Here is a 10380-nt window from a genome sequence, read left to right as displayed (position 1 = left end):
GTGAAGCACAATAAAGTGAGGTGCAATAAAATGCATTACAGGCAGTAATGAAATTCCAATTGTACATTAATTAGTTGAATATGCTGACTTAGTAAATGATTCAGAAGTTACGGTTGAATCCAATGACCAATTTTTGTTGCTACCTAAAACTTCAATCTACTCTTTCTAGCTCAGTGTGCCTTCACTCTATGTGTGCTTTTTTCCACACACTTATGTAAGTAGATATTACCCTAAAGAAAAACATAATGCTGTGTGATTTAACATAAATGATGTACCACATAAATATCCAGAGATCTCTCATTTAAGTTAATTCTTAAAATTCAGAATGAATATAAATATGTATAATATATATAGATTCAGAATAAATATATATACATATACATAATGTGTATATATATACATATATAATGCATATATACAATGAATATAATGATATATACATATACATATTTTTCCTAATCTTAAATATTGCTATATAATATTAAGAATATAGGTGTATTCTAGTTGTATTAGATAATTTTTTTCTAATGTTACTGTTTATATATGAAGACAGAACAGCATATTTCAATAAGAGTGCAGTGGTGATCAAGCAAAATGTTGCCTATTTATAAGATATTAATTAAAAGAAAGAAATGCTTTCATTCAAGAATCTTATTTTGGTAGAATTAAAAAAAAAGATCTTGAAGCAAAGGGCCAAAGGAAATTTTGCTTAAGTTGGCAATGGATTTCACTTGAGAAATAACATCAAATCTATCACTATGGCTAATATTTTTCGTAATATTTGTAGCTATCAGAGACATAGTTTATAAGTCAGTAGGCATACTTCATTCCTTCTAAATCACTGAATATAAAACCCTCTTTATTTATATATATTGAACAATACTTAAATAATTTATGATTGGCTTTTACAAGTGTAGCATACCAGAGACAAAATTTCAAAAGAAGAATATATTAACTACATACTATATTCCAATGAATTCCATAAGGTATCCAACAGAGAGGATTCGTCAACATAGCAAACTTATTTTCGATACTTTGTGTTCAAGAGAGAGAGACTGTTCTATGGCATATCTATATTTGTAGTTTTTTGTTTCCTTGTTTATTTTGTTGCTTTTTAAAAAAATCATAAAATGTTCCTGCCTAGATAAAACAAAACAACACTGAAAGTAAATAAGCAGAATTTGTCTTCTTATCTATTGAGTTAACAGCACTTCACATCAATCTGTATTCATGCTCATACTCTGTTGCCTCATACACAGATATTTAGATATTATCATAAAGTTGTAAGATCTATGGATTTCTTTACATTTACACTTCAAGATGTAAACCACAATGCTTTCATTTTATGTGCAGCTATACTCACTACAAACCTATCTTAAAATATGTCAAAAGACTCCAGAGGAATGTCCTTGAACTTCTCTAAACAGGACCCAATAGCATCCAAAATGGTACTGTCCACACTGAAATGTAAATGAGCCCACAGTAACTGCAACCAAGATCATTTTATACAGGTGTTTAAATATAACAAGACTTTAAAATCAATCCTTCAGGGATATTGCATGTACTATAGTTGCTGAATTGAATCTATGCATAATGCTTTCTATATACATGGTTTTATTGCTCTTGTGTGATATTCACTGAACCCTCCAGAAAATAGTCTGCTAAATTAAACAAGAGGACATCTTACCAAAGCCCAAATGAGTATCTATTTTCACCCCCCTCAAAAGGAACAAACATAATTTTTGGTGATACTTATTTACTTGACATTTGATTAATATTTATTGAACAATTATGATATTAGTCAAAAAAGGAGCATGCTATCTGCCTTAGAACAATTTGTATTTATGAAAATGATGAAAACGTGGCATAGTTTTTCTGGATAAGGGAAACATTTTAACTTTTGTTATCTTGTTATTTATCTTTGATTCACCTAACATGTGGTCAAATTGTATGAGCCTCATCGTCATATGTCACCACCAAGGTGAATTAAATTATCTCCTGGCAGTGTTGTTTCTAGTGCATATTCATAATGCATGATTCATAAAGCACTTCCTAATCTTTTAAATCAGATCCTCTACTAGCACAATAAGTGTAAATGCAGTCAACCTCAAATAAGATCTCATTTCCAATGAATGTAAGAAAAATAACTTTTCCAAACTTGGTTATTTTATTATCAGTGAGAATGAACGAACCTTATTTTCCCTCTAAATAAAGCCTAGAGAAGGCAAAGGAGAACAGAGGATGCCAAGATGAAATAAGAGAGATTAATTCTTTATTCTCTATTAATTCTCTATTAATTCTCTATTATTTGATATATCACATTTAAAGTGCTTATGCATTTCTGAGTCTTGTTACCTTATAAATGTCAAAGAAAGAAAAATAGAAACTGCCTTTGAGTTCTGAGCGCATCAATTTCCTCTTTTTCAAAATTGTACTTCTCAGTTAGCAGCACTTCTATTAACTAGAGCTAAAAAAATGAAAAAAAAAAAGATAGTCAATTTATTAGGACAGTCATAATATAGATTTACATACTCAATTAGCTTTTTCTTAAAATATTTTTAAAGTTTCATTCAAAAAATAAATACTCTTAATTAAATATACACCCCTAAAAAAATCTGGTTTATAAGATAGAAATTATTTTTCAATAAATTCTTCTCTCTTTATCTACCTACCTATAGGTATCTCTATCTATCATCTATTTATATCATCTATCTACCTATCATCTACCCAATTAACTATCCACCTATTTATTTCCTTTGTTTCTGTACTTTTCTAGAATTATATTCTAAGGGGTAGCTAAAGGCCACTGGCTGAGTGGCTGTTCCTAACCCCTGGGATAACGAGACACATTCAGGAACAAAGTGGTCAATACTATATAGATGGGAATATTTAAATATATTTTTTAACTTATTCATCAGTATAATACTACTAGTCAGCCCCTCCTTTTACTAAACTTCAGGCTAATTTCTTTTCTTCCCTTTTTTTTTTTTTTTAACAGAGCTACTGCTGTAAATAACAATATTCCCAGAATGTATATGTAGAAGCAATAGGAGATGCGTGATTTGGCACTGATCCAACTTGTACGTCTTAGAATTATACTACCTGCTCCAACCATATGAACTCCCCCAAACCCAACCATAATTGGCATGAGGCTTACAGACTTCAAGTAAAATATTCCTTCCTGCAGCTATTCATATAAAGTTTTCCAAGTATTCCTAAGAAGCTATTAAAAAAAAATAATTCAAGCCACAGGGTAAACTTTGCTCCAGACACATGGTGATATCTAGATCCGGACTCTGCAGGTGCTGTCCCACTTGAGGTTGGCTTAGTCACTTGGTGTGACTGACCAGCAAAGACTGTGCTGAAGTCCAAGGCAGAAACAGCTGGCTTCTATACTGACGTGATGAACTCTACCTCAGCCGTGCCACTGAGATGCTGGCATCACTATAGCTGGATTTATATAGACACAGACATTTGGTCTTATACCAAATATAATATAATATTGGAGTAGATGTTTAGGGAAAAAAATGTGGTTGTTCAATGTCTGAAAGTAACCATTCACGAAAACTCCTGATACAGATGCTGGCCGTTCTCTGATGATACAAGTTCCCACATTGGAGGTGGAAAGAACTTAAGTTATACAGATGTGTCTATGTTCCTCTGACAATAACACTTCAGAGAAAACCCCTGAGATAATTACCATGAATATTAGAGAAATCGAACATGACATAGATCTTCATAATAACAGGAATGTTCCCATGTTGCCTTAAGAGTTTAAAGTCCCAAGTCCAAGCCTGAGCCAGCGGTCTTGGGTCTTTGTGCAGTAGTTGCACAAAGACTCCTCTTTTGTGCATTACCTTAGATTTGCTGGAATCCAGATTTTCAGAAATATTACTGAAGGATATGCTTGTCAGGGATAGGGATAAAGAAAAAAAAAAAAAACTTCAGTGTAACTTGCTGGACCATATAATCATATAGTTTCTTTCCCAACAATTTTGAGAGTGACAGCAACTCTTATTAATAATTAGGCCACAGCTTTCTGGGTTAACCAGGGTCATGACTCCCTAAACATAACAAAAAGCAGGTATTATATATTGAAGAGTTCTCTGCCTTGAATTTGTGCTGGATTCTCTGTCTCCAGTGTATTTACTGCCTTCTCCCTCTGTTTCTGCTTGTATCATTTCAACTCTTTTGAGGGACTATCATCTTAGCTAAATCCTAGCTCTCTGGACTGGGACCTTGACACAATGCCTACTCATTCCTAATTTTCTGTGCTTTTCTAGAACAGTGGATCCTATTTCATTAACTCAAATCCACTCCCTGGTTATCATCTATTACCCACCACCAGTTTAGAAGCTCAGTGAAGGGAGGAACTGATTCTACATGCTGTGTTTATTCTTGTCTCTTTAGTGCGTTTTACAGTGCTTGACAAGTAATAGATATTAAAGAAGTGAATGACTGAATATGTGTATAAATGCTAATGCCTCGTATTTTTGTCACCGGCAGCCCGAAATCTGTGTCTCTTCTGCCACATCGAATCTCCTGGAACACCATTATCTGTGTGAACCAATCAATTTGATTTCACTCTGTATATCCAAGATTTGCTCTCAGCTACCACTCAGTGATTATTCAATATATGACCTTATAATTCTTTACTCTATTTAATGTTTAGAATATTATTTAACCTGGCATAGAGGGAAATACTTTATGTCTGAGATCAAAGAAAATCTATGATTCCCCAGACAAATGGTTATTTTTCTCCTTTGGGATAATGACAATATTGTAACTCACCATGGAGACATTTTGTTTTAATTTGAAGCGTCACTTGGTAGGAATAGTTTCCAGCATCTTGAGATAACACTCTCTTATCGCCTTTCTATTTTAATTCCGTATGTTGTTACTCTTCCATTTTATTATTTTGTTCACACATTTATTTTATTGCTTGTTCTCTTTTAAACAGCTTTAAATTATCTGTGGAATATAGCAGAGGTTATAAAAAGGAAAGTGCTTCGTAATTTCTAGCATATAGTAAGCACACAGTAAATGTTGGTTCCATTTCTTCCCTTCTCTTAATATTCCTTTCATTATCAATCTGTCCTCAAACAATATTTCCAGCTTATTTTCTACATCTTTCCATATGAATGTGGCAGGAAATGTCTCATTTCTGCAAATATATTGACCTATATCATTCCCTAGACTTTTCAGTTTGGTGAATTTAAAAGATTCTAAGAAATTAGGAGAACGAATGAAGGCACCCATGTATGATAAAAAGAGCTTTCTTTGTACACCCATATAGTTATAACAAAAGTTAAATATTAATAGTAGCAAATCAATGATAAGTTTTACACTGTACACAGCAATGTAAGAGAATTTCTGTTGCTCCATTCTTTCCAAAACCTGGTATTTTCAGCCATTTAATTTTAACTATTCTGATAGATATATACTGGTATCTCTGCTGTTTTCCAGTAATTAATGATCTTGAGTAAACTTTTGGGAGGTGGGAGGACTTACTGGTCATTCATAGATATTCTTTTGTAAAGTGCTCAGGTATTTAGCCAGTTTTAATTGGATAGGAGTTCTGTGTGAATTTTAGATGTGAGAACTTTATCACATATATGTATTACAAATATGCTCTACAGGTTATCTCTTGCAAATTCATTTTTTAATAACACTTTTGAAGAGCAAAAGATTTTAATTTGGATGAAATCTAACTTACCAATATTTTTATTTACAATTGCTATTACTTTTGTTTATGTCCTTCTTAAGAATCTCTCTCTCTCATTATTACAAGATTTTTATCTTTAATTTTCTCCAGAAGTTTTAGGTTTTATCTTTCACATTTAGGTCTGATTCATCTGATTTAATTATGACAGGATTTAGTGTCAATGTTTATTTACTTCCATTCATATATCTCATTGTCCCAAGATAGTTTATTGAAAAGTCTTTTATTGCCCTAATGAATTGCAATAGTGCATTAATTGTACATTAATCAACTGAGAAGATGTATATATTCTGCTTTTCAGAAGTTTGTTTTATGCCACTTTGCTCTTACAAAAGATATACATTACTACCTGTTTTTGCTAACCAAAAGAAACCCAAAGAGGATTTCGCTCTCACCCAAAAGCCATAAACTAAAATAGTGTAAAACAGAATTGAGCTTTGGTTTGGATTCATATATATATTTATTTATTTATTTATTTGTATTTGTATTTATTTATTGCCACTGTATTTTGTTCATTTGATCTATTTGCCAATCCTTTCAAAAATATCACACTGTCCTAATTATTATAGATCAATAGTTAGTCTTGAAATTCATATCTTAAGTTTTGCAAGCTTATTCTTTGGGATTTTTCTTAACTATTCTATGTTCTTTGACTTTCCGTATAATTTTAGAATCAATTTATAACAATGACAACAAAAAGTTTCTGGGATTTTCCTGGAAGTGCCTTTGAATCTGTAGATTCTTTAGGGGAAAACTGGATATCTTAATAATATTGAGTCTTCATGTCTACAAACATTGTGTATCCCTCTATGTCATTGAATATTTAGAAAATTTCTCTTAGCCATGGTTTTTTTTTGAGGGGAGGGGGAAGTTCAGTGTAGTGATCTTAAACATGTGCTATTAATCTTATTCCTAGACATTTGACATATGGTAATGTTGTATTCAATTTATGTTGCTGTGTAACAAATTACCACAAATTTAGCAGCTTAAAAGAAAACATAGTTAGCTCATCTTTCTACAGACCATAATTGTAATACAATGTGACTGTATCTCATTCCCCTCTGGTAGCTTTTCAATTTTCTCTTCACATTTAGTTTGTGAAAATTGAATATGTCCTACTTAGGTGTGGTTTCCCTTGTATTCTACTAAGGATATCTCTGAGTCTTGGAAGATGCACCCTCAGGGGTGACCAAAGAGAAAAGGCCCAGAAAATGTCATTTCATTTAGTATGCTTACCTCTTTCGAGAATCGCATTCCATCCTGTTTTTGTCTTATTTTTGGTTCATCTTCTCTTCTTTCAAACGTTTGCTTTTTCTCTTTCATCCAGCGTTTACAATTGCTATCCTTAAGAGATTTTTGACCAATAAGTGCTACCCAGCCACCATCATAACAGGAATTTCCAGCCTGCTTCTTGATATGTAACACAGTAGGAAAAGAACAAACAAACAAAAATCTTACCTGGCAAAAAAATCTGAATATCCAAGCTGTAGTCTCTTTTGAAAAATAAAAATCTATTTTGGAAAATAAGAGCTGAAAAAACGTTTCTTTTAGACTGTGGCTACAAGATTTAATTATTTTCTGTGACTCTAGTTGTTTTTGATTGAACAAAGGGGAGTAACCTCCAAAATTGTCCAGAATAAAAAAATGCATTCAACATTTCAAAAATTGTATCTCCATTACATAACAAACTCCTTGTGTATAGGGTAGAAATATGAATGGATATTGAGTTAGGAGAACAGTTGGGTTATTGGGTTGGATCATTTGTTTTATAGCAATTCATAAATACATTTAAGTTAAAATTATTTTTATAAGGTTGGTATTAGTTAAATGATACTATTGTCTATTTTTATAATATATGTTGCTATTATTAGTGTTTTCAACAAAGAATAATATTACCTTTCACATTCATTCTCAAAGACAATGTTTCCTTTTCCTAAAGACACACCCAGGCTAGTGTTTGATTTAGTTTGAGTCACAGAGACAGTAATCATTATAAAAAAGGACGGGGTAGCTAATTACGTACATATACTCACATATCATGAGCACTATTTTTTCTAACTTATATTTTAAATTAATTTATAATATTCAGAATGTCTTTCCATATTTTGTCACTCTTTTTAAACTTTTACTGTATACTTACTTTGTGCCAAGCATATTAATATGTGCTTAAATATATGAGTGGCTATTTCCACTTGGAATATGTACAACTCAGTTACATAGACAGAAATTATTTAAAATTCCATATAAATTTGAGATATAAAGGTGGCACTCCCCTCCCAAAATAATCCAGAGGGAAATTTTCAATAAAAATACCCAAATATACCTCCTTTTTAAAAACTGAATATTTTGAGTTAAAAATACTCCAAAATAATATTAGATACACATGTAAAATACATTGAATAGTAGAAACAAATAGAACAATTTTTATTAGCTTCTTTCATTTTTATGTGTATTTTAAATTTCTGGTATTATCATTATTTTGAAATTTTATGAGGTGGTATTGTTTCTTGATGTCTTTAGTACCTAATGATTGACTTATATAATTGCTTAAGATTTTTACAATTTGGTTCTCTGTGTGTACAGAGGCAGATGGTTTGAAGAGGAAAAGTATAAAATTAAGAATTAAAATCATTTTACTGAAGTCAACTTAAGGGTTATAGGCTAAGTTCGCATGTATCACACATAACACCCACTCACACCTACACACAAATATGTATATTTGCGTAAATGAGTTAGTTCTCATGAAAAATGACGTTTCCAAACATCGAAAGCTAATCTTTCAGGGAAAATATTGTCGATTTTGTTTTAATAATCAATTTAAAAATGAGCTTCCTTTTTTGCAAGAGAAAAAATATTATAAATAATTTCTCTTCAACTGAAATACCATTTGAAACAGAATGAAAAAATTGTTTTAACATTTTCCCGGCAGTGATAAATTATCAGAAGGACATCAAGATAAAACAATATTACTAAAATGGTGTTAATAAAATACTGTATTTTATTCAACTTGGGGAAAAAAACCTTACTACCTCCCCTACACTGACTCTAAAAATCTTAGAATCTATAAAAGTATAATAGTTACATTTTCTTCATTTTATTTCTCTTTGTGTATTTATGGTTTATAATAGTTTTAGTGACCTCTGGGTAGGGTTTTCCCAGCAGGTGATAATGTGGTTATTTATTTATTTATTTTTCTGCCAGGAAATAAGCAACCCCAGGTCATCATTACTTAAATAAGTAAATGATTATATAGCTAAAGGGGAAAAAGAGATATGAGTTAAGAGGAGACTTTTACTTTTTTTTATGATTGAAGAATATTTTCTTAAACTAATACAAAATGCTTTATATTTGTCACTTCTTTATTGAAAGTACATTAGCCTAAGTTCACTGCTGAGTGTATTCCTAATGGAAGGAATAAATCTTTGAACACCACTGAGAGTACAAATTTGGCTGTGACCTGTGCAACATCTCAAGGTTAATAGATAGAAAAGTTGTAATTCCATAGTAAACCTTCTATGTCCTGGAGTTGTATAGAAATGGATTTTAGAATAAAAACTCTGATTACATCTGTATTCTATTTATCATTTCAAGTTTGTCAAATTTACTCATGATTTTGATAATAAAGTTATTTTTCTATATAGTGTAGATAATAATGTAGATTTTATAGGATTGTTGGAGAATTAATTGTGCTAATTGTACAGAATCTAGTGTAGTTCCTTGGAATAAAAGCTCAATAGATGTTATCTCTCTCCTTTGTTTCCATTAGACTAGTGACCCCAATACCCCCAGTATTAATATTGGCACCTAATGTACACAATTTAAAAATAAAGCTTATACTATTGTTATTTTGTGATGTTAGAGACTTTATGTGGTTCTACATATGTTGATTGCCTTTCAATATTTTAATATTTTGGGGGGAGGGTGAAAAACATAGATTAACTTGATTATAAAGACTCATAAGGAGCTGTTGTGCACTGAATGTGTGTGTGTCCTCAAAATTCCTATGTTGAAATCCTGAAACCTGTGATGGTATTTGGAGATGGGAGGTAATTAGGTCATGAAGGTGGAGCCCACATGAATGGGATTAGTGCCCTTATGAGAAAAGACACAAGAGGGCATGCCCCCTCTCTCTGCTTTCCTCCATTTGAAAACACAGCAAGTAGGTGGCCATCTGCAAACTACGAAGTGAGCTCTAAACAGACACTGGATCAGCTGGTGTTTTGATTTAGACCTCCCAGCCTCCAGAACTGTGAGAAATAAATGTTTGTTGTTAAGCTGCCCAGTCTATGGTATTTTTGCTATAGCTGCCAGAACTGACTGAGAGAGGAGCATGTATACAGATCATGTATACCAGTGCATTCAGTGAGGGAAATATCCAATAATATTTTAGGATATCAGACTTCTACCCCATGAAATGTCTTCATACAAACTTGGCAGACTCAGCATGCACTGACTTGATGTCTCCATATATCACTCAAGTGAATATCTTGAAAGATAATTCTCATTTCTGGTTTTCTAACCAGTGCCCCACAGACGCTAAAATTCATCCTTAATAGTTCAGCGAAATGAGTTTTGTGTCTTGCACTCTAGGGTAAAAATAGAGTTACCTGAGTGGCCCTGAGCTGGACTGTAATGGGAAAGCTGAGACCATAAGTTTT

Source organism: Eschrichtius robustus, chromosome 14 (genome assembly GCF_028021215.1).
Source record: "Eschrichtius robustus isolate mEscRob2 chromosome 14, mEscRob2.pri, whole genome shotgun sequence".
NCBI classification, from domain to species: Eukaryota; Metazoa; Chordata; class Mammalia; order Artiodactyla; family Eschrichtiidae; genus Eschrichtius; species Eschrichtius robustus.
Note: the sequence above shows the minus strand (reverse complement) of the source record.